We start from the raw sequence: 25,779 nt of genomic DNA, 5'->3' as shown, positions 1-25,779 counted from the left end.
CAGTCAATTTAAGCGCCTAACGTCCTCGCTGTTATCCAGGAGATTAACCGCAAGCCACTTCAAAAGTTAGTTCAATCCCATTTTGTATCTTGGACTGAATCGCCGCACCTCCTCTTAAACGGTTGGCGATCCCAAATAATCGTGTATTTCAAAGTTTTTCGCAAACTACGGCGCTTCTATTATATTTCTCAAACGTTTGTTCTGGAATCGCTGTACGACTTGGATACGAGGCCAGGCTTATTAATGTGAGATGTAAAAACGTTTGAGGGCGATAGAGAACTCCCGTTAAAGCCCAACAGGGCATGGAACGGGGGGGGGGAGTGGCGAACGGAACGTCACTAGGTGGATGTCTTCCCCTACGGGGTTGGGATGTACGATATGGATGTTACTCTCGCTTGTCGTGCCCCACGGTTGGATTTCGTTGGTCCAAATCGGTTTCATGACCACTGAGTACACCAACTGCTTGTTAGATAATGCTAGTTTTTTTTTTTTTTTTTTGATAAGCAATGCCACTGGCTATGTGTTTATTGCTTATTAACTAGCTTGAAAGTAATTAATAAAAAAAATTTAGTGAGAGATTTCATATATTTTACCAAATAATTTATTACTGAACTGTCCAGTTAAATTACACTTTTAAGAAATCATACCCATAAATTTAAAGATATATAAAGAAAAATTTTCCTTTTTGATCACAACTTGATTATGGTTAATGTGTATGATAAAATCCTAAAAAACGATTTTTAAAAAGATAGTTTTTTTATTATCATTTTCTGAGTAATTAGTATTTCAGCCGAAAATAAAAAACCTTTATATTTTTAAAAAAATATGTGTATTATTATTGACAACATCCATCGTTAAATCAGAATGGAAAATAACATATTATAAATAGTCTGTACAATTATCTGGTAAAGAGGAAAATTATGGAGAAATCGTAAAATATAAACTACGAAACTAGTCAAAGCAGTGTTAAGAGTGAGAGCAACATAATATAGGTTACTAGGGGCTCTGTCTTAAATTTTTTTTTTAATTTTATTTTCGCGCAATCATATGATACGTACTTTTAATTTTAATAAAATTTAATTTTTTACATTATTTGTTTCATTTTTAATTGTTAGATTTACAAAAATACATTAAGACTTTTTTTTCATTAAAGTTTATACCAATGTATAATTTAATTTTCATTGGAATGATAGAAATGCGTTCAAAGATAATAAGCAAAGGGAAAACTATACTTTCTATACGTAATTTAGTAAAATAGAATCATATAGTTTGGCGCTACCATCTTAGAAACTTTTAATTGTTATTTCTAATATGTAGTATCTGTTTTCTTACCAGTAATATCATTAATTCTAAATTAATTTCAGTATAAACAAAACAAAAACTCGTTTTTTAAATGAAATTAAATTTATTCAATAACTTGTTAATATTTAGAAAACAAAAATCATAAAGATATATAAATAAAATTATAATTCCATATAGGTAAAATTAACAAATCAGTTAATATCAACTTGTTACTTACGTTTGCATCTGTTAAAAATTTCTATTTATATTTATTAGTTTACATTACAGTACATTTATTATTTTTACCTCAACAGACCAGAAACAGTATGACATTTTTTATCTTAAAAGTTTGTATTGCACTACGCTATTAATTTTTATTTAAAAATTTAAAATTCTGGATTAGTTATAAGAATCATTTGTAAACAGGTTTTAACGGGTTTAATAACTGTGATAATCTTTAATTTTGAATGAAACTTGAAAAAACGTACATGATGATAACAGTAATAGTATATGGTAATAAGTAAACTACGATAATCTTAACTAGAATCTGTTAATTGATTTGCTAAAATAAATTTGTTAATGTACAAGAAGTTATCTTTAAAGTAAAGACCGCTTCATTGTAGAAAAAAAAGTATTCTGAAAATTCATAAATATTTTTTATTTCTCTTAAACTACATAACTTATACTACTTCTCTTTATAATCGCTACATGAATTAAGACATTTATCGTAGGGATACACCAACTTCAATATACCCTCATAATATTCTTCTGCCGCCAGTCCATTTAGCCACTGATTAACAGCACTTTTAAGTTCATCGTCATCTGCGAATTGCTTACTGCACAAAATTTCTTTCAGTTTCCTAAACAAATGATAATCAGAAGGAGGTAAGTCCGTGCTATATGGTGGATGATCGTAAATTTCGCATCCAAATTTTCTCAGTAAATCACGTGTCGGACCCGCAACATGTGGACGTTCATTATCTTGCAGCAGGGCAACGGCGTTGGTCAGTCGCCCAAGTCGCCGATTTTGAATGGCGCGCCGTAACTTACGTAAAGTTTTGCAGTAGGCTACTGCATTTATAGTCGTTCCACGTGGCATGAAATCGATCAGCAGTATGACAAAGCGATCCCAAAACCTGTGCCAGCCAATTTGCGTCCAAATGGCTCTGGTTTCACCTTCGATGGTCTTGTTGGTGATTGAGCATGATGCCATTCACTTGACTGTCGTTTTCTCTCTGGCGTGTAATACGAAATCCATGTTTCACCACCGGTAACAATCGAATTAAAGAACTCATCACCTTTTTCTGTTTAGCGCATCAAAAATTCCAAAGCACATCCCATTCGGATTTTTTGTGACGTTCCATTAAGATGTGTGGCACCCAACGTGCACAAACATTTCTGAATATCTAACTGGTGTCTAAATGGTCGTAAACGATGCGACCGATAACAGCTCTTGAAACATCAGAAAAAAGAAGGGCCAGATCGGAAATCGTTGAGCGACGATTTTTCTGATTTCATCATCGACGCGTTTCAACAAGTCCTCGGTGATTATCGAGGGCCCCCCGAACATTTTTCATCGTGCACTTAATTCTGTTATTTTTAAACCTTTCACCCTTTTCAGACGTTTCTTTCATTCATTACATTATCATGTACACAGCAACCAACTGCCTATGAATTTTATCGACTTAAAGTTTTGATGGTTTAAAAAACGTATGATTCCACTTATTTCACAGTCGGCGGCAACATCGATTTTCCTATTCATTTTATAACGTAATACACATAATCAAAGATACTACAACGCGACAACTTACAGACAACGATGCAGTGTGTACATCTAGCGTGACTACGAACGACACAGGTTCGCCAACCTTAAGGAGAGAAATTTCCCAGCGGTTTTTACTTTAGAAATATTCCTCGTAGTATACAATAATTAACCCTGCTATCCTATTGTTCACCTCTGATATTACGATAATATACCTACAAAAAAAAGAAAGATCGGGTTACTACTGCTAAATTGTAAATGGTTGATTAAAATTTATGGTACAGTTTGGATCATTATATCATAAGTACATGGTTCAAAATGATGCAAAATATTTAAGAAGATTTTATTTTTTTAAAAATCATCATTTCCTAGTTGTAATGATAGTAGGTTTTAATTAGTATATATATATTTTTTACAGCTAATGAAAACAGAACATACAAATTGATTTTTTTTAAATAACCATCTTTAAATATAAAAATTTTAATATAATTAGATAATTGCTTAATACTATTTTTTTTTAAATGTTCTAATTGAACAAGTGCAATAAGAAAGTAAAGTAATGATCAGTAATTAATAAACAGCGATTTTACTTATCTTACAACCAATTTAATATACAGTATGACATAAACAAAACAATATGAACAAGACAAAAATTTGAGATTTGATAATAATAAAAAAAATTATAATTTTTGTATTAAATCTTTTATTCATAAAAAATCTGATCTTTCTTTAATTTTATGTATATATATATATATATATATATATATATATATATATAAAATACGGTATGGGAAAATCGTCTAACACTAAACCCATATTTTGTAAGATCATATTTAATCCAAGTAAAAATTATTTGTTGAAAGTGTAGTATTGGACAGGAGCCAGTTCCAACATAAAATATTAAAAATAAAAGAACTGCATCATCTTTTAAATGCGATCAAAGCATACGTTAATAAATAAATCTGAAGTAGAAAACATTTGTAAAACACTACATTGTAAAACAATATTAAGTAAATAAACGTTTAAAAACTCATTAGAAAATCCACATATTTAATTTTCAAACAAAGACCTTTGGTGTTTAATTTTAAACGCTAAAAAGATATAACCAGATAATATAATTGAAAGGAAAATGATTTATACTCTTGTGTTTTTGTTGCTTTACTTATTTGTTTTAGAAAATAACTAGTATAAATAAAAATAAAACTCAAATAAATAAAAATGATATATATGAACTCGAATAAGTGGATGCTTTAAACGGTAGACCCCCCTGGTTGATTTATTTCATTAAAATACAGTATATTTATAACTTCGCTTTTCCAGAATATCTAATTATTTCTTTAACTAAGTAACCGTCTATTTTTCACCTAACCGGGTTCACTCTTGTTCAGCCTGTCGGCAGGTTAGCTTATTAAGGCACCATTGAATAACTTTGAAGTGTTACAATTAACGTTTACACAGTAGAATCTATAATGTAGCACAGTCTAATATGCTACGTAGTGTATAATATAACGCGAACCGTAGAAAAGCTATTGATTGTGGTATCGCGTGTCGGGCTGTGATTTACATATCGGTGATGTGGTCCCTGTACTCTGTAACTCTCTCTGGTTAGGTGTTCGACCACCACCACACTTATATAGACGATCACATGCCAGGAAGTCTCTTTTGTTGTGTGATACACTAACCTGCCACCACATTCTCTTGTATACATTATATTACGAAACATCAAACATCTAATGCTGAAGCATAAAACCTTAAGGTATAACTCAACACGTTAACAATACATTAAGATCGGTCTGCAGTAAATGCACTAACAAAATATACTTACATTCAAATATATTTATTACTATTTGTACACAAGCTTCGTATAAATAAATGGGGTCAATCCGCTTTAGACTATAGGATGTTCACGCGTTAACTGCGGGAAATATTACAATATATAAAATGAATAAAGTTTTCATGGTTGTCTTTTTTATAACTATCTAAAAACGACACAAAAAAGATATGGAAAGTAAAAGATGGATTAAATTTTCTACATTCTTACTAATATAAATACGATTTTTTTTAATTATTATTATTATTACACTATGTTCTGTTCAGTTTAATCACAATAAGCCGATGAACTATGGATTCGAGATTTATGCAGTCTTTCTGAGAAGGATTTTAGTAATGCTTAATAAAAACCTTGACGATTTATTTATTTTTTAATAAATATTTTTTTCTCGCTATATTTAAAAAAATAACATTACCAGCTTAAATATCATAAAATTTGTTACCATTTTACCTAAAAATTGTGAAATTCTGAAGAGGATTGAATCAAAATCAAGGAAACCTGTTAATAAAAAAAATAAATAAAAGAATAAAGAACATATAAAATTTCGATTTATACAAACAGTTTTTTTTTCATATTTTCTTATTGAGTGTGTTAAAACTAGATTTTTTAAAGCATTAATTTGTAGTTTACATTTTTTTAAATAACTTTAGTTTTATCTATGTGACTGTTATTTTGATAAAATTTCAAACAACTCGCGTAATTTCGCGTGTTCATTGTGCAATTCTTATAAATAAAAAAAGAAACACATAGGCAGAGTTTTGTGCTGATTAAATATATAATATAATCTTACTAAGAGATTATCAAAATAAAAAATAAAAAAATAATGTATGAACGCTCTATTACAAGAATATAAAAACTGTACACAGCAGTTAAATAATGATGAGGTTTTTATTTTACTCCTCAGTTAACGTAATAATGAAAATATTAATAGGAACTTAAACTAAAAAAAAAAAGAAGGAACTAATAAAAATAATCGTTGAGACTAAATTAACGTCCCCATTTTCAATTAATTAAAGTAGTATAGCAACAGAATATAAGATTTGAATGCCTTTAGATATCACTACTGCTCACGAAAATATTTACTTCGACGTTGTTTTATCAGTTTAAATTGATGTCTTAAAATTAATAAAAAAGAGATTAAAAACTTTAATCCAGCTCCAGGCGAACAAGTAGTGAAACACTACAACGCCTAACAACGTTTGAACAAAGATAGCATGAGACACTACAGTCAATACGACTGGCTGCTTTAGTGAAACAAAGGAAATAAATCTACAACCTTGTTGCAGAAAATCTTGAAAGATCTCGTACAGATCATTTAATTAATTGTAACTGAAATCATAATGATACAAAAAATTTTCTCAAGAATATTTATAAGCCTTTTTTTATATGGTATTATGCATTTAATTACTATCCAAACAAGAGACTTGATGCAGGATTAAACCTATTGTTTTCTTGTATTTTTGCATGTTTACTTATATAGCATATAAAATTAAATAAATTTATTTTTATAATTCTGAATCCTTAAGTATTATTTAAGGATCGGAAGTAATAAAAGCTATTAGAAACATAAAAACTTCTTTGTTTGAGGGCCACTCAAAAACAATATAAGCTTTAGATCGAAAATAAGACAAATTGCAAAAATATTAAAATCAACTTAATGATACGTATTCAATAGTAACAGATAATCAAACTGCCTTTGAAGCTAAAAAACATATAATTTTTTATTTATTGTGTTCTTTGAGAGATTTTATGATAATGAATTCCTTGTAGCTGATTGTATACCGCTGATGTTAATATTTGCATAAAACTATGTAATAATAATATTTTGAAATTTTCTCACATGAAACAATGAAGATTTTTAAAAAAATTCATCGGAAAATTAACGGATAAATGAAAGAAAGTTCAATTAGATAAAATAATAATAATAATAATGCAATAACATTTTTGAGATTAGACTGGATAGAAGATTATGTATAGTTGAAGTGTTTTATCCGATCACTCTCTCTCTCCCTCTCTCTCTCTATATATATATATATATATATATATATATATATATATATATATATATATATGTATGTATATATATGTATATATATATATATGCGATAAACTAAAAAAGAGCTTACTAAGTCTAATCAAAATGTTGCGTAGGTAACAATCTCAATATGAGTAGGTAGCCAATAGGAAATCAACGTTAAAATGTCGCAGTTGGAGGCTTATATATTCAGTGATACATTCTCATATGTTAAATTTTAATGAGCCTCTGCATACGATGTTATATAAGGTTGATTTCTTATACGCTACTTATAACGTCTATGATGATTAGGCCTTACCACCATTGTGTACTTTTTCAGAGGTTATTGTGTAGGCCTATATGCAGAGTAATAGGGATATCCAGTTTGTTTAAAGTGGATTATTTTGTTGTTTTTTGTTTTTATTTCACCTTCATGAAGGTAATACTTTTTTCCAAAAGTTATTTTTACACTTCACGTTTTATAGCCTTGTTTATCATTTTTATAATTTTAGAAGGCTGCAGATATAATTTACTGCATTCGAAGATCAAATTTATAATCAACTCATTCTATATAATTATTTTAAAAGTTTAACTTAAAAAAAAAAATTAAGGATTAACAGTGTAAGTGGTGCTTAGTAATTCTGTAGAAACAAAAACATTGTGAATTTCTTAACATTTAAAAAATTAATATAGATTTTCACATTTAAAAATGAAAATATTTTAATACAAACATCTAAAAAATATATATATTTATAAATAAATTTTACATGTTTCACACAGACAAATAAAAGTTACCGAATTTTTTTTTTGTCTTCAATGATTTGAATGGTTTGATGCAGCTCTCCAAGGTTCCCTATCTAGTGCTAGTCGTTTCATTTCGGTATACCCCCTAAATCCTATATCCCTAAAAATTTGTTTTACATCTTCCAAACGTTGCCTGCCTACACAATTCTTTCCTTCTACCTGTCCCTCCAATATTAAAGCGACTATTCCAGGATGCCTTAGTATGTGGCCTATAAGTCAGTCTGTCTCTTCTTTTAGCTATATTTTTCCAAATGCTTCTTTCTTCATCTATTTGCCGCAACACCTCTTCATTTTTCACTTTATCCACCCATCTGATTCTTAACATTTTTTTATAGCACCACATTTCAAAAGCTTCTAATCTTTTCTTCTCAGATACTCCGATCGTCCAAGTTTCACTTCCATATAAAGCGACACTCCAAACATATGCTTTCAAAAATCTTTTCATGACATTTAAATTAATTTTTGATGTAAACAAATTATATTTCTGACTGAAGGCTCGTTTCGCCTGTGCTATTCGGCATTTTATATCGCTCCTGCTTCGTCCATCTTTAGTAATTCTACCTCCCAAATAACAAGATTCTTCTTCCTCCATAATTTTTTCTCTTACTATTTTCACATTCAGTGGTCCATCTTTGTTATTTCTACTACATTTCATTACTTTCGTTTTGTTCTTGTTTATTTTCATGCGGTAGTTCTTGCGTAGGACTTCATCCATGTCATTCATTGTTTCTTCTAAATCCTTTTTACTCTCAGCTAGAATTACTATATCATCAGCAAATCGTAGCATCTTTATCTTTTCACCTTGTACTGTTACTCAGAATCTAAATTGTTCTCTAACATCATTAACTGCTAGTTCTATGTAAAAATTAAAAAGTAACGAGGATAGGGAACATCCTTGTCGGACACCCTTTCTTATTACGGCTTCTTTCTTATGTTCTTCAATTATTACTGTTGCTGTTTGTTGGAGTTACCGAATAAACAATGATTATTTATTTATTAATAACTAGCTTTAATGATAATTTAAACTTTTATTTAATGAAAAGTTATAAAAAATTTGTCGAAGAAAATAAAAGTTTAGTAATTGTAACGTTATTTATTGGAGAATTACGCAAAATAATAGCTGATAGTTGCAGATACTAATATTAAAATGAAAGGCAATATTTTTAATTCTGAGAAAATAAGAATATTTAAAAAATTATTAAATTATCAAAAGAAATTTTATCCACTGAAAATAGGCTAGATGTTATTAGTCCCGTTGCCATTAATCAGATTCTTGTTATGTTACAAACAGTATTTGAATTACAAATGGAAAACATACATTTTTTAGTACATATGTATTCTGACTGTTATTTCAAGAAGTAGTTCGCTGGATTTCTTTTACCAATTTATACAGTAAGATAAATTATTATTTGATAATATGAATGCGCAATATTTAACAAAAAATACAAAACCTGCGTTGTGTTTCGCAACTTAACAGTTATTCTTTCTTATATGCTATTCGATTTCAAACGATACGGTTTTTCATTTTAATAATACTGTAGATTATATAAAACAAAATTTATAGATAACGTGGTTATAGATGAACAAAAAATTATAGATAAATTATGTTTTATAAATAATCTGCAATAGGATCTAATCGTTTTTTTTAAGTGTTTACTGTTTAATCAATGATTTCATAGAGATTAGATTCATAATAAAATTGAATATGAGTTTTGATTACTAAGAACCTTAATGTTGTTTAAATTTATTTTTTTTTAATAAAGAAACGGGTTCATTTTTATTTTTCTAATAAAAATTATGACAAACTTTATGTTTTAAAAGAACATAATAATGGTTGATGCAAAATCATAAATACTCAACAAATCTTTCTGATATCTTCAACGTAAATAGTTTTTATTATTCGTCTATCCTGAAAAGATTCATATTTCAAAAAGTATTTGACGTCATCATAATAACATTGTAGATATTGAATTACTTTAATATAATATTATAAAACGAATTTAATAATTAACTAAAATACAATGAAGCCTATAAATGCATTTCAATTGTTATTAGTTCAAAGGGAAGAAGTGTATCTTCAGAAATCATATAAATCAAAGGTTCTTTATAAATGAAGATTCTCTAACAATATTATATTCGTAAACATAAATACCAAAAAACAAATTATAACAAAAAACAAATACGTGTAGTAAATAAAACATTTACAACATGAAGTTATGAGATAATAATATAATTTTTCTACAACTACATTTAACCGCAGATAATTTTTCCAAGTATGAAAAATACAGTAGAAAGATACTCTTCAATTAATTTAATAATTTAACCGGGTTGCAAAAACTGCATTAAAACTCCAGTCTCTATTCTGCATCATTGCATTCATTAATCATAAATAATGCGTACACCGTTTCGTGTATTCTTAGCAAAAAGAACTGAAAAATTCGATTATCCGTTAATAAAAATCGCGAAAAAATTTTCTAGATAATGTTCACTGTTTAAAATCTGGCGTTCTAAGTGATTTCACTTAGAACGCCTAAAATTATATTTCACTATTTCGCCTGATGTAAGGCGAAATAGTGATTAATATTTATAATTGAGGTAAATACAAAAAAAAAATTGTAATTTTACAAATATTTTCATAAAATTTTACAATTATAATAATATTTAAATAGGTTTTTACACCGGAAATAATGACTAAGAGTTATTAAAAAATAAACCTGCTGAAAAAGTAAATCGCTTTAAAAAAAAAAACACATATAAAGTTATTCAGTTCTTCTTTAAATTACCACTTTTAAAAGTCACACCAAATTAAAAATAATTATCAACTTTTTAATCCTTAATTTCGACTTCACAAGTCGAAATATTAAAAATTATTGGTTTCAGTTTTTTATTGTCTACTTTTTTTTTTATTGTCATACAATTAACGCGTATTATTTTATTTTATTTATTTTTTCATTATTTCCTAAAGGAATCGTAGAAATGAGTTAAAGAGGCTGCTAACAGAGTTAAGGGGCTTTGTTATCTGAAAAAATGCATTCTTTAATTATTTCTTGAACTTTAGAAAAAAAAATGTATATTCGAATTACTTTGCTTATAATCTAATACCAAATAATGATGACATAAAATGAAATTGTCTTCATATTTTTTTTTTTTTTGTCTAGAAAATATATTTTTTCTTACTAAAGTTAAATGGAAAAAATTTACAACGGGACCATTTTAAGGAACTTGATAAAAAGAAAAAGATCATCAGAATTAGTCTATTAGGTGAAGAGTTAGGCTTAAGCATACAAAAATTTATTTTTAAATGCATTAAGAAAGCAATAAGCTGAAAAAAATTAAGAATTTTCAAAAATATTTTAATATTTGATAAATAAGGCTCTAAATTAGCGAAGGTTATTCAAAATACAAACCGTTATCTTCCGAATATTATTTTAGTGATAAATACCCCTGTTCCAGAAAAAAATTAAAAAAAAAAAAAAAAAAAAAACAATTTCTTTCAGTCACGAAAGCTATAAATTACGCAGTTAGTCTATTAACATTAATTATAAGAATAAATTTTATAAAATTATGTAAATAATAATGAAGATATTTTTATTTTCAAATGTAACAGCTTTCAACATTTAAAGGTCAAATTTTTTATTAACTGTTAAAAATAACATTTTTCTAGTAGCTAACTATTTGTTTATGAACGATGCGAAAAAGTCAATCCTCCAAAAAGTATATAAAAACGGATATATTATAAAATTGAAAATAGATTTATCTTTCATAAAATACTAAGTATAGGTAAGACTCCATCAAAATTCACCGATAAATTTTAAGTAAATACATTATTAAATTATGTAGGCCATCACTGACTTTTCATCTTAAAAATAGTTTTAACATTACTTTAGTAGAAATATAAGTATAAACATAAAAAAAGTAGAAGATAATTGTCATTTATTATGTTCCCTACGCGCTGTAAACTGTGAATAAATTTATATCAACGACACAAATAATTTATGCAGCTGATTTATGTATATTTCTTCTTTCTCTTTTTGCTGATGTAGTGCCACTACGTTGTACCACCCGCTGTCCGAATTATTCTGAGTTTTTTTTTCTGAGGGAATAAAATCCCATGCATAACATGCTTGTAAACTATAAAACAACATCAAGTTTCTTTTATAATAATATAAGTTATATCCATTAAAAATATAAATTAAAATGTATTTTAACATAAAACTATCAACTAGTTACGATATGCAATAAAAAAAAATTATAATAAATTCAAAATAATGTATAAAGCATAAAAGAAAAATTAATTAACCCGTAATAAAAACTTCACAACCTACACATTTGTAGTACTTTTTGTTTTTAATTTTTTTTTTCATTTACTATAAAATATATTCTAAGAAGTTATTTATTTATTAAAACCAAAACTAAATAAAATTAAACCAAAACAAAAATTTATTCCTCTTTTATTTTAAATATTTTATTCAAAAGTTCAATTTTTAAAATAATTTCAGTTTTAATAATTACTTACAGATATAATTCAATAATTTCAGAATTACTGTTTCTTGTAATCAAATGTACAATCATCTGAAACCAGCCCATTATTAAAATATGTGTTATCATAAGATTTAATAAAAACAAATAAACGTAAGGAAAAGTAATTAAATTTATTAATATTCTTATTTTCCGTTATATAAATAACCTATTTTATTAAATTTTTTTGTTCAATTAAAATGTGTTGTTATAAGAGAAAGAATTATTACAAGAAGTTATATGAGCAAGAATGTTTACTGTAACAATTTTTATGTGACAGGAATTGACTCAAGGGTGTTCCAGCACAGTACATAGCCGTAGTAATAATTACACGAGTAACAAAAGTTTTACAAATGTATTACATAAAACAAACAAAAATATCGGTCTTTATAAGATATTTCTATTATTTATAATCAATTGCTTCAATAAATAAATTCTCCAGTGTTTTGTATAGTAGCATAAATAAAATATAATTCGTTTAACAATTATTAACTAAGTAAAACAGGGTTACGAAAATTATACATGATTATGAAATTTTAAAAGAAATTATTTTTTAGAAAATACTTTTTTACATATTTCTATCAATCTTTTCCACACATTTTACAATTTAAATAAAATTATAAATACCAAGAATACCTTTACTGTATGATTTTAAATAATGTTAAAATATTAGCGCAAAGCACGTGTAAAATTTATATGGTATATACATAAATGTATTTCACGTGGCAATTTACAGGCAAGACATATTACACTCATTTCTAACTGTCAAGTGATATTTTCATAATCATACTTTAAACTAAATGAACTCATAGGTAAGAAATACAGCATTCACGTAACTTGTACTGCACTATTTATTATGTGCCAACTTTTTCGATTGCCTCTTTTCGTCTTAACTTATAACACCGATCAATTTATACCCGTTTATCGAATTGTCAAATAGTTAATTTCTTAGTCATTTTCTATGCATAATAATATATAAAAGTTGTTTTAACACATTAAGTAAGTAAATAAAATTAAAAAATTTAAATTTCTAGAAAGATTTATTAAAGAAGTTAATTTTTATTTATTATTATTTTACAATAACAATGGAAATATAATTAAAACCCGATATAACCACAGGCGTTATGCTGGAAAGTATTTCTATGAAAAAATTATTTTAGAAAATTTCAAAAGTTACCTTCAACTTGTATCAAAATCTTTCGAAGATAATAATACAAATTTATAAATAAACATTTATTTTAAAATAATACGTAATAAAAATATTGACTGGTACTGGGCAACTATGTGAACAATTTCTATGTTTACAAATTGTTTTAACAAATTAATAAAAAAAATGCAAAAAATATTGTAAAAAAATGAAGTTTTAAATTAAATGAAACCCACCGAGTTGGTCTAGTGGTAAACTCGTCGTCGTAAATCAGCTGTTTTCGAAATCGAGAGTACTCGGGTTCAAATCCTAATAAAGGTAGTTGCTTTTATTCGGATTTAAACACTAGATCGTGGATAATGGGGTTTTTTGGTAGTTGGATTTCAATTAACCACACGTCTCAGGAACGGTCGGCCTGAGTTTGTGCAAGACTACACATTTACCGGTGCAGTTATATTTCACTAATAAGTTGCTAATGACTTTAATTGTTGATGCTATTATAAATAAAAATATTTAAAAAAAAATTGATTTAAGTTTTAATTTCTTTATTTTGATATTCTATCTAAATTATTTACATTTCTTAGTTTACTAATATTTCAAATTAAGAAATCACAACTATGCACACCTTTGATCAACAAATTTTACAATAAATTTCACTGCTTTAGAGACATTTAGTTACATTAAACATATGATTTTATTTTTTTAATTAATAATTTTATCTTAATTAAACAGTTTTTTATCTTAATTTGACTTCCTTTTTTCTGTTTAGCCACCGTAAGGTGGCTATATCAAAGGATGAATGAGGATGATATGTATGAATGTAAATGAAGTGTAGTCTTGTGCAGTCTCAGGTCGATCATTCGTGAGGTGTATGGTTGATGAAAACCCAACCACCAAATAACAACGGTATCCACGATCTAGTATTCAAATCCGTATAAAAGTAGTTACTTTTATACGGATATTGTTATACGGATTTCTTTTAGTAAAGACAGTTTACTAGGATTTGAACCTTAGACTCTCGACTTTGAAATCAGCTGATTTGCGATGATGAGTTCACCACTAGACCAACCCAGTGTGTTTCAACAATAACGCTTTAAGAATTTGATGAAATAATAAGTGTAAAAACAAAAAAAAAATTAATTACAGCTGACATTAAATAGGATTAGAATTTTCGTGCTATCAACTGGATTCAATAATACTAATTAATGTAGAGATAAATAAAATCATTGGAGGTTATTTTTTAAGATATTAATTTTAAGTTTTATAATTTTTTTTGCATCATCATAAAATCTGCTTATTTTGTTTATCAGTATAATTTATTCGCAATTTTTTAAAATATTTATTAACACATATCTGGCATGATTTAAAATCCTATCAGCTTTGCATTTTTCATCCGCTACTAAATTCATCCATCATAAAGTCACTGTAATTCGATGTTACCTTTTTTTTTCTTAAAAAAAAACTTAAAATAATATAAAAAATATTGTTTTCCTCATTTTTAATTAATATACTGTAATTTTTACTTAATTAAAAAAAATTACGATGAATGAACAGAAAAATAATTTACTTAAGTCAGTATCATTTCTATACAAATTGTTGCAGCTAGTAAAATTTTAATTTCTTATTTGAATGCTTCCTATTAACAATCCATATGTAAACAGAGAAATTCAATAAAAACATTTAATGTGGGACTCTACTGTGCTATATTAGTTCTGATAAGAGTTCTGTCGTATGGATTAAATAACTATGATTTCTGATAAAATTATATACGACTCTTAATATATATATATAATATGTATTTATTTATTTGGAAAATAAGTTTTTATAAATGGTATATTAAATTTCTAATAAACGTTGAAAAGTTATTCAGTCGTGTAGTAGTTATGAATTTCGAAAATCAGGATATTTTTATAAACATAGAGAGAGAGAGAGAGAGAGAGAGAGAGAGAGAGAGAGAGAGAGAGAGAGAGTGATAAAGAGAAAAGAGAATAGGAGAAAGCGAGAGGAAGGGAGCCTTTATATGTATTACAATCATTACGTTACGTAGAAACTTTTAATTAATTTCATTTCATATAATTTTCAATGGTTAATCGAATTAATTGAATTCTTGTCATGTGCTTTTAATGAGTTTGAATTGTTTGCTTTACTCATTTTAGGTATTAATTAAACTTATCGTTTACAGACTTCTTAAGAATGGCTTTAATTAAGGCGAAATATTGGCCAGTGACGGTCTGTCTGGAATTAATTGGTTTTACTCTAATTATCTTCACCTCTATTGTTCTCTTACTCCGACATCTCGACCTCTTCTACCTCACCCGGTCGTCACTACCTCATACAAAACCAATCTTCTCGCTCGCTCTACTACAGTGGGTTTCCTTAGGTGGTGGTCCTACAGTGCAGCTTGTTAGCGCGGCTTTGGTTTCCACGTATACTTGTGTGTAAGCATCGGTGTATGCGTAAACACACGCATCACAGGATCACTGTCTACATTAATTAGATACAACATAATGGAACAGGAAGATTATATTGTATACGCTGTATAAAAAAAAAAATAATAATAATAAAAAATCGAATGTTGTTAAAATATATAATGATGGATCAATAGCAATTTAATCTAGAGTACTTTAGACTACGAGAACGCTCTGAATTAAATACAGGAAACTTCCTAGTAAATCAAGATTATTTTTTATTTCGTTTCGAATTCCTTTTAAAGCTAGATCCTTGAGATGATTCGTGAGAACTCATAGTTTTTATTAATCAAAACAAAAAGTAAAATACCCGACTAAACATTTACCGACAACGGTAAAAATACATAAAATTTACCTCATTATAATCTCCAAATATTCCATTAAACAAAAAAATAATTTTTAATTTTTTTGCAGTTTTTTTTTTTTTTATAAATTAACTCTAAAGAAAATAAAGTTAAAAATCTTAAAATAAATAATTATTTATTTTATCACCATGTAATACTTCGGTCCAACTTCCACAACAAACCTTTTATTGAATTAATTTAATTTTCAAGAGAGAATTAACAACAAAAAAACGTTAATATTTTACATAATATAAAATAATTTATATTTTTTATATAATATTATAATCGAATAAATGAACTGATTAAACAAAATGTTATATGTATCTAATAAAGATCATAGTCCTCTACCAGTCGTTCAAATTTCATAAAAATCCTCTCATTTAAGAATCCTTATATTCTATGAATTTACGATGTATTTCTATAATCTGGATAGGGATGAATAGCGAAGATTTGTTCTGGTCTATTGCTCCAAAAATAAGAATAGTATTTCTGATTGCTTTACCTTAGTTGAGAGGTAGTACAAAAATGAGAAGATTAGATCCATTAATTATGTCGTTAACATTGGTCCTTTGTCCACAAATTGGTCCTTTATCTACAAATTCAATAAATTTATATTTTTTTTTTATTTGTATCTTGCCAAAATCTTAAATTTAACTATAATTTTGTAGTCTACCATTTTTTTTTATGTTAGATGTGAATTTCCGTTTTCATACTGGAATATAATTCTACTTGAAACGTAGACTTACTCCATCCAAATATTTTATTAATGTTTAATCAAATAATTTTATTTACTGTGTCACACTAATTGTTAATCTGCATCTAAATTTTACGATTAATACTATAAAACATGTATTTGGGTACGCTTTGCATATTAGTTTATTCCATTTATCTAAACGCAGGTTTATTTATTATTAATAACAATACAAATATATTAACTTATTGATTGCATAAGAATTTCCATCAATATTTACTTTATTAATACGGGTTAAGAATACAAAAAAATGTTGAAAAAATCGTCAGGAATAATTTAAATCAGTGAAGAAAACGATGCAAGTCGTTGAAAAAATTGGAGCTTTACTTGCCGACTACTCAGGGTCCTTTACTTCACACAGTCATTTAATTCACTAAAAATAATATTTAAACAAAAAATTTGTTACAGTATAAATAAAAAAGATAATACTAATTTATTAGTTTAAAAAATTTAATTTATTATTAAAACTGCTTTCTAATTTTACCGGCTATAATTTAATTAATAATTATTCTCTTATAAATTAGAACTTAATTATAAAATTTCAAAGAAAAAAAATTAAATAATCTATTTTATGGAAAGAAGTCAACAGTTTATTAGATATTCTGTTGGTGTAGAGCGAAATAAATTGGTTACGCTAAGCCGTAAAGATGGAGCAACAAGCTGAGATAGTGTCAGTTTAATCTATTAGATGTGTTGTAGTGTACGGGTACAGCAAGATGTCCGGACACAAACACAGTCACAGTTTCACGAACATAACACATTATGTCCTCTTATAATCTATCCTTAATTACACTATCAATGATTCATCTATTATCGTATATAAATATGAATTCTATTTATAGAAAAATATAAATTAATTTATAAAAATCGGTAGTTTAAAAATAATTATTAATATAATTGAGTCGTAGTTATACGAATACGTGATCATTAAGGAAAATAATAATTCAATTAATTGTCCATTTTTTGCTTAAATATTAAATTACTTTTTAACTTATTTATTTTAACGGCATGACAATCACGTACGTGACGGAAATTTTATTTCGTCAAGATTTATTTTATCATAATAATTATTAATTTTAAATAACGGAAATTTTTCTGCGGTAGTAATGTGAAGAAAATTATAATTTAATTTTTTTCTCTGAAACTAAATTTTTTTTCTGTTTTTACTGGAAATAACATTTAAACTTATCTGGTTTTATTGTATAAATAAACAGCAAATAGATATAATTTCTAATATTATTCGTTTAAAAGTAAATTAATATATATATTGGGAAAAAGAAAAATTTATTTTTAATTTTCTTAATTTAAAAAACAGTTACAAATATAATTTAAAATAAAATTAAAACAGACAAAAATTAAATAAGACATAAAATTTTATAATTTCACTTAGAATATGTAATAACATTTTATATTTCGTAAATGTATTTACTATGCGTTTAAAGTACAGTATATAGGAATTCGCCTCGCTTAAAAAAAATACGATGAAATGTCGAAAAGAATAATAATAATAATAGTAAAACCTTTTTCTTATTTTGGATAAAATAATTATACAAATAATCTTATTATAACGATAAAATATTATTGATATGTCCTAAGATTTCCTACAAAAGAACCTGAACGTATTTTAGAAAAGCTACAAATATACGTTTTGTTACACCCTACCTTATATTCTTCCTGGAATCTTTTAAAATTTAAAAAACCAACATCTAATTGATGGGGAAGTCAAGAATTAATAAATTTCACCACAGTGAAAATGGATATCCAACTAATACTTCGTATTGTAATCCTGCATAAAGAAAAAGATTAAATTCAATATGTAAATTTTATATATACACCATGGAAAACAATAAAGTACAAGAACTTATACAGTTGTAAGTTTTAACATGTAACTGGTCCATATTTAACCAATATAAAAATCACAAACACAATAAATTTGAAAAATATACCAAACGAAATTCAACAAAATTTGTTGTGCTATTTTAGCTATTTTACCATGAACTAAACCGGTTTCCTGACCACTTTTAGACGAAGGCCATTTTATAATGGTTCTGAAAAAAATAAACTGAAATATAGTTCTGAAACGATATTGTGGTTAGTATATTTACAGGTATTAAAAAAAGGTTGTAAATATATTATAATTTTATAAAAATATAAGCCTGTATTTTTCATGCTAACCTACAAATACATTTCATTCCTTCATTGTTTATTGGTAAAAAGTACGAAAAAAATAATTTACTATTTCAATTAATTTAGTATTTATCATATTACATTAATTTTTTTTTTTTTTAAGAATTATACGGTGAGATTTAGCGGGTTTTTACAAGCGAGATTTAGCGGATTTTAGAAAAGGCATCAGTTTTTTCTAATTCAAACAAACAAGGTAGAGATGTAAAAAGCTGTATAGATATAACTAACGTGTGAAAAATCCCTTAACTGAGTAGGACTGAAATCAAAATCTCCAAGTAAAAGACGGAGGTGATATCATTCTGCCAAAAAGATCAGATAATTTATAAGTATAATTAAGTATTTTTATTTGCTAATCTGGAACAACAATCGTGTTACCCTCAGATCTTCAGATTTCATTAAAAATTTTTTAAAGTTTCTTTATAACCTTTTATTTCTTGTAAATAGTTTATTTTAAATAATTTATCCGTTAATATCCTAGACTATTTGTAAAAAATAATTTCATCTTTTTTGCCGATTTTTCGAAGAAACGAACGGTATTACTTTCGGTTGCACAGTGTGATTGGAGGGGGGGGGGTGAAAATGAATTTTCTTTAGGTTCGAGGTATGAGAAGTAAAAAATACCATTAACTTAAAATATAATTTCCTTGTATGTATATATATATATATATAAGCGTATGTATAAAAGGTTTGGCTGAAAAATCTCCTAAACTTATACATCAATTTCATTGAAATTTAAACATGCTGTAGTAGTGTACTGGAAGTAGTGCAGATGAAAATCTGATGAAGATTGGTTGAGTCGTTCTTTAGTTACACTCATTTTAAGGTCGAAAACAGATATTGTATTGAGGTATTTTTCATACGCGCTTATTCAGCGAGTCACAGTAATTAGTGAGCTTAAAGTTAATATTTGTGTGGAGAGTTAAATTTTTTCATCAAATTACAGTTAAAATAAATAATTTTTTTTATGAACAGAAAGTATATGATATTAAATTTTTTAAAAATTATACAAAATAGAGTAACAAAGTGTTTGTGCAGTTCTTATGCAAAACTGCACAATTTTTTTAAATTTTATTTTAACAAAATTTTTCGTTTGAAAAAGTTCCCTCCTCTCAACAAAATATATGATTCTGAGAAAGCATAAACAACTATTTTCTTATTTTTATTAAATATTTTAAGCGAGAATTCAACAGAAGGCAATGAATGTTATCTTATTTTCATACATTTAAGTATTTTAATTCGTTTAAGACTAAATAATTACAAGTATAAGTTACGGTAGTAGCATTTTGTTAGTAAATCTGAAGTGGCTGCTTGATTTTAAGCTCAAATTGGTCGAGTGATTCTTGAGAGAGTGTTTAACAGCAACGGCGGCAGTAAGAGAAGGATAGAGTGTATGTAAAGGGAGATCGGTTTAATTGGTCCCACGACCCCCTGGGCAGCGGCTATTGATTGAAGGGAATAGAATTAAGAACGCCCTAGTTGCCGACCATCGCTATGAGCGGGTGGCCGGTCCCCTTTCTCGGAGTCCACCACCCTAAGTAACCCTACATTACTATACCTTACCTTACCGGCTCATTTCTCGTTCAGTTCGGCCTTACAGAAGAAACAAAAATTCTTGCTACATTTGCCTTCCTTACTTCTTACCTCCAATATACACTTCATAATTGAAAAGATATTTACAATGTTTTATCGTGTTGGATTACATTCGTTACAACAAAACTGTTTTTTATCACTTATAAATAAATAAAAAGCCACTTAATTTATTCTTTAATCCAATAAATATTTTCTAACCATTTTTTCATAGGGATAAATATATTTTTTTTTAGTAAATAAAGTGTTTTTTTGTTATTGTTCATATTAAACAATGAAGAAATATTAATGCACATAAATCACGTAATTAAAAATTTTAGCATATAAACTACAAATGAAGAACGATGGTAAGCTGTTGAAATAAATATAAAAACAAGAAACGTTCAGAAAACGTACATAAATAAAATTTTACTTATAATATTAGTTGGTCAAACTGTTAGATTAAATATGAAATTTAATATTTAAGTATGTTGCAAATTAATTTTAAACTAGCTCTAGGCTAGATTGATAGAATTTTGAGTAATTAATTTGCTCAAAAGTACTTCTACTTCAATCTAGTTTTAGATTTTAACTAATTATCCGTTGATAAAATTATTAAGACAATATTGTATGCTCATGGCACTAAACGTTATTTATTAATATTTTTGTAAGTCTTCAGAAATAATAAAAACTTTTTTTTTAATTTTTATTTGATAAATTATAAATAAACGGTTAAATAATTTTATTAAACCTTAACATGGTAAGATATTAGATTATTAATGTATTAATATTTTCTGTTTGACCTCACCCATCTTTAAAATAAATTGGTTTTACTGATATTTTACAACTCTAAACCGATTTTTAATGAAAATTTTAAAGGAAAAATATTTAAATTGGAAAAAGTACAACTTTTATTTAAATTATATGAAATTTTGAGAATGTTACTATTTTAATGGGGGGGGGGGGCTCAATTTTACCTAGCATATAATTCATTTTTTTGTCTCAAAATAAAATTTACAATTAGTTACAATATTACAGAAAGAAGTAAATATGATCACACACTATCACATGTAGAGAGGCTTCTATCATCGAAGCTCCTCAAAAATGATATAATATTATTCCTATACAGAATATCTAATGTAAGTAAACACATAAAGTTAGGTCAGAAAACAGTGTCATGGGTAGTTCATTACAAAACAAAAACAATGATAAGAATTCATAAATATAAAATAAAACTATAATTAAAAAATAAAAAAATAATGAACAAATTTGAACGAAATGAAATAATGCTATGAAAGGTAACAATAAGTTGATGCAGTTCCACCTCAAATCATACAAATTCATCTAGGTCCAATGTGGTCCAACGTGGAACCGCAGCGGGTTGGTCTAGTGGTGAACGCGTCTTTGCAAATCAGCTGATTTCGAAGCCAAGAGTTCCAACGTTCACCAGTAAAGACAGTTAATTTTATACGAATTTGAGTACTAGACTAGAACACCGGTATCGTGGATACCGGTGTTCTTTGGTGGTTGGGTTTCAATTAACCACACATCTCAGAAATGGTTGACCTGAGACTGTAGAAGACTACAGTCATGCATATCATCCTCATTCATCCTCTGAAGTAATACCTAACGGTGATTCCCGAAGGCTAAAACAGGAAGAAAAAAAGGTCCAACACGTGGAGTCGTTTTAGCCTTCTAGTTCTTCACTATAATCTAGAAGTTTTTTCCCATTCCCTATTCCACTGGACCGGACATAAAATCAAGTAAATCTCAACCCAAGAGATCTTTAATTCAAATGAGCCCCTCGCCTACCGGCAGAACGTCAGGCATGGCAGGTCAGCTCACCGGTTGGATCTTTAAATCACCTGCCTCAAATCCCCAGGGACAGTTTACATGCCCGACTATGTCGTTTCTGGGCCCCCCCCCCCCCCCCCACAGGGTCCGAACTCGGTCACTTGCCTGCCTCTAACCACCAGCCGCCAGAAGGAGGGAACCGAGTCTGACTATTTCGTTTCCATCCCCACCATTGGCCGGGACTCTGTCTTTAATTTAACCCCAACCTAATCTCCCAAGGAGTCCCTAACCACTCATCGGAACCAGATGGGGCTATCCTACCCATCCCTGAATCTAGAAGTTAATAGCTAAATAATTCACGTGGTTGTTTACCTGCAATTTATATTTTGTACCGAAGTCGCTTTATTTCTTTTCGAACATTCGGTAAACCCAGATATTTGTGGATATCATTTTAAGGAATAATTTGGGAGGAAAAAATTGAGATAAATTTACAATTTTTTTTCTAAAATAGATTGTGAAATTTCAACTGGATTAAGAACGTTTATTTTTTACTTTATTCTTAGTGAAGATAAAAAACCTTTACAACTAAAAGAAATACTGTTATATTTTTTTCACAGTCCATAAATATTTCTACGGTATTGCCTAAAGCTCTTTTTTTTTGAAGACAAATCATTCATAAATAAGAAAATAAGTGAAAATAAAACTATAATTAATAGTGAAAGAATAATAGATAAAATTAAACTTAATGAAATATAATGCTATGATATGCCGGCCTCCGTGGCGCGAGTGGTAGCGTCTCGGCCTTTCACCTGGAGGTCCTGGGTTCGAATTCCAGCCAGGCATGGCATTTTTCACACACGCTACAAAGCATTCATCTCATCCTCTATGGAAAAAACCGCTTAACTGCAGACCCGGAAGATAAAAAAAAAGGTGGTACGAAATTATATTTTCCGATTTTTCAATTCAGTCTTAATTCTAGACGGTTGATAAAATTCTATATAACTTGCAATAATGAAAATTAAACTTTGTAAAAGTAATTTCATCAACCAGATTTGTTTTTTTTTCGTTTTAGAAAGAATAATCTAAAAATTATTATATATAGTAATAATAAGAGTATTGTAGTAAGAAGAAGATTGATTTATTTATTTTTTTATACAATTGATTTGTGACAATTCCCCACTTGTTGGTTTGAACATACACAGATATAATAAGACCTGACCTCGTTCTAACATTAAAATAAATAGAATAAGATCTTACCTTAAAAATATAATATTATTACAGTATTCTAAATATATGTAAGATAAAAATAATGTAATTTAATATATATATGTACATAAAAAGTAAGAAAAAGATAATCTCTGTAAGTACTATGTAAGCATGTTACGGAGGTAGACTTAGCAAACAATTAGGCTACGCGGAACTGTAGCTCTGCGGAAATTCACAATATTATTTATATAACTGTGTTGTATAACCGAACATATATATATAGTGGACTGTACAACACACAGCATCAGTGCAATGAATTATTTTTCAAAATGAAAACAGACTAGTGACCGAATTGATATCAGTTTTCTACAAAACAATATAATTTCAGGAGTATTAAAATTGAAATATACATAACCAGTTTCTTGTTAATTTATATATTAATTACTGTTTTTTTTTTCTTTATTAATTCTAATCTATGATGAAATAACCAAGTTACAGTGTAGAAATGAGATTTAAAAAACATTTATTAGTTCAGCTACTGTTATTATCTTTTTTTTTAAATGTTTCTACTGTTTTTACGTATTCTAATTGAAATAATATTAATGACAAGAGTAGCACGAAGTGCTTTTTCATTTACTTTTTTTTTGGCTCAAGCAGGATACAACGTATCAACAGCCGTACTAAATGCAACGAACCGTGGACTCCGCTTATAAGACAAGTAGATATAACATTTATGTTAATAAGGGAATATTTTAATTTCCTTTGGAATAATTCAATTGGAACCCCGCTGTGCGGCTACTACATTCCCCCTATTATAATATATGCAGACATAGGCACCAGACCTAACCAAGTATCAGTATAGGTTTTCAATCAGAATACCTACTTGACGTCCATTTCGGTCAGAATACTCGCCTGCTAGCTTAGAGTTCTCTCTTCATGATCACGAGAATTTTAAATATTCTATTAACCTTTTTGATTTTATTATAATTTTTTTCTTGTCAAGAATATTACTCAATAAACGAACTACTCTTGAAAACGATTCAACTTAAATTTTTATTCACACTGATTAAATGTATTGATCTGTCAGTACTTTTTAATGATATTAAGACAAAATACCAGTAAGTTATATTTTTATCTTCGTTGGGTCTAAAATGTCAGTTATGTATCTTATTGCTGATTGTTTGTGTGACTATTTATATGGATGTGAGTGTGATTATTACCTTTGTTTTATGCTAGAATTGATATTTTTTACATACTTTACATTTCAATCACATACGCGCGCGCGCGCACACACACACTTTTTATATCATGAAAATTAGTAAAATATTTTTATCTCATAATGACTATTTTCTTTGTTTTATTTGTTATAGCTGTTTATAGCTTGTGAATATCTTCACATATATCGTGAACAGTTTTTATGAGGAAAACCTGCACTGAGATCGTTAACATGCGATAAGATTCCAAACGTTAATTAATAATAACGTTTATGTTTTCAATAAAACATAAACAAAGGTGTATTTTTATTAGGTTATACCATTTACTAATTTGTATCTAAATTTTTATCTAAGAAAACTTGTAGTTTATTGTAGGTTCATTTTTCTTGTGGAATGTAGCATGGGATTAACGGTTAAATTTTAAATTACGTTTATTTTGATTATATATAAATATATATATATATATATATATATATATATATATATATATATATGGCGGAATAAAGTATAAAAGAGATCATTAATAATAATTTTAAAATAAAAACATTAATAAGTATGATTTTGTAAAATAAAACAAATAATAGTAATTTAGGCAATTCATTTAGTTTGTTATTCTTTAAAACTATTTTATATATTTTTGAATTCAATTAATTACTTTTATAAAGTAGTAATATCTTACATCATAAACTAAATGTCAGGGTACATAATAAAATTATGTTCTATTATGATTTACGGTAACGGAAAAGGGTGCAAACAGTAATAAAAAAGCGTTACGAAACACTTGAGTGATCTCTAAGTGTAAATTAAACAAATTTCACGGACTCGTTATTTTTTTAAGCGTTTCATTTTATTAAATACGTAACAGAGTAAGCGATAAACAAAATTGAGCGAA

General features: G+C 27.5%; 1 protein-coding gene across 5 annotated transcripts in view; it reads right to left on the bottom strand.

Annotated features, from left to right (window-relative positions):
* The window catches only part of LOC142319147 (rhombotin-1), a 728,716-nt gene that overhangs the window by 121,871 nt on the left and 581,066 nt on the right, over window positions 1-25,779 (bottom strand). The window lies entirely within an intron of this gene.

Source organism: Lycorma delicatula, chromosome 2 (assembly GCF_047948215.1).
Source record: "Lycorma delicatula isolate Av1 chromosome 2, ASM4794821v1, whole genome shotgun sequence".
NCBI classification, from domain to species: domain Eukaryota; kingdom Metazoa; phylum Arthropoda; class Insecta; order Hemiptera; family Fulgoridae; genus Lycorma; species Lycorma delicatula.
This window is presented reverse-complemented; position numbering and strand designations above follow the sequence as displayed.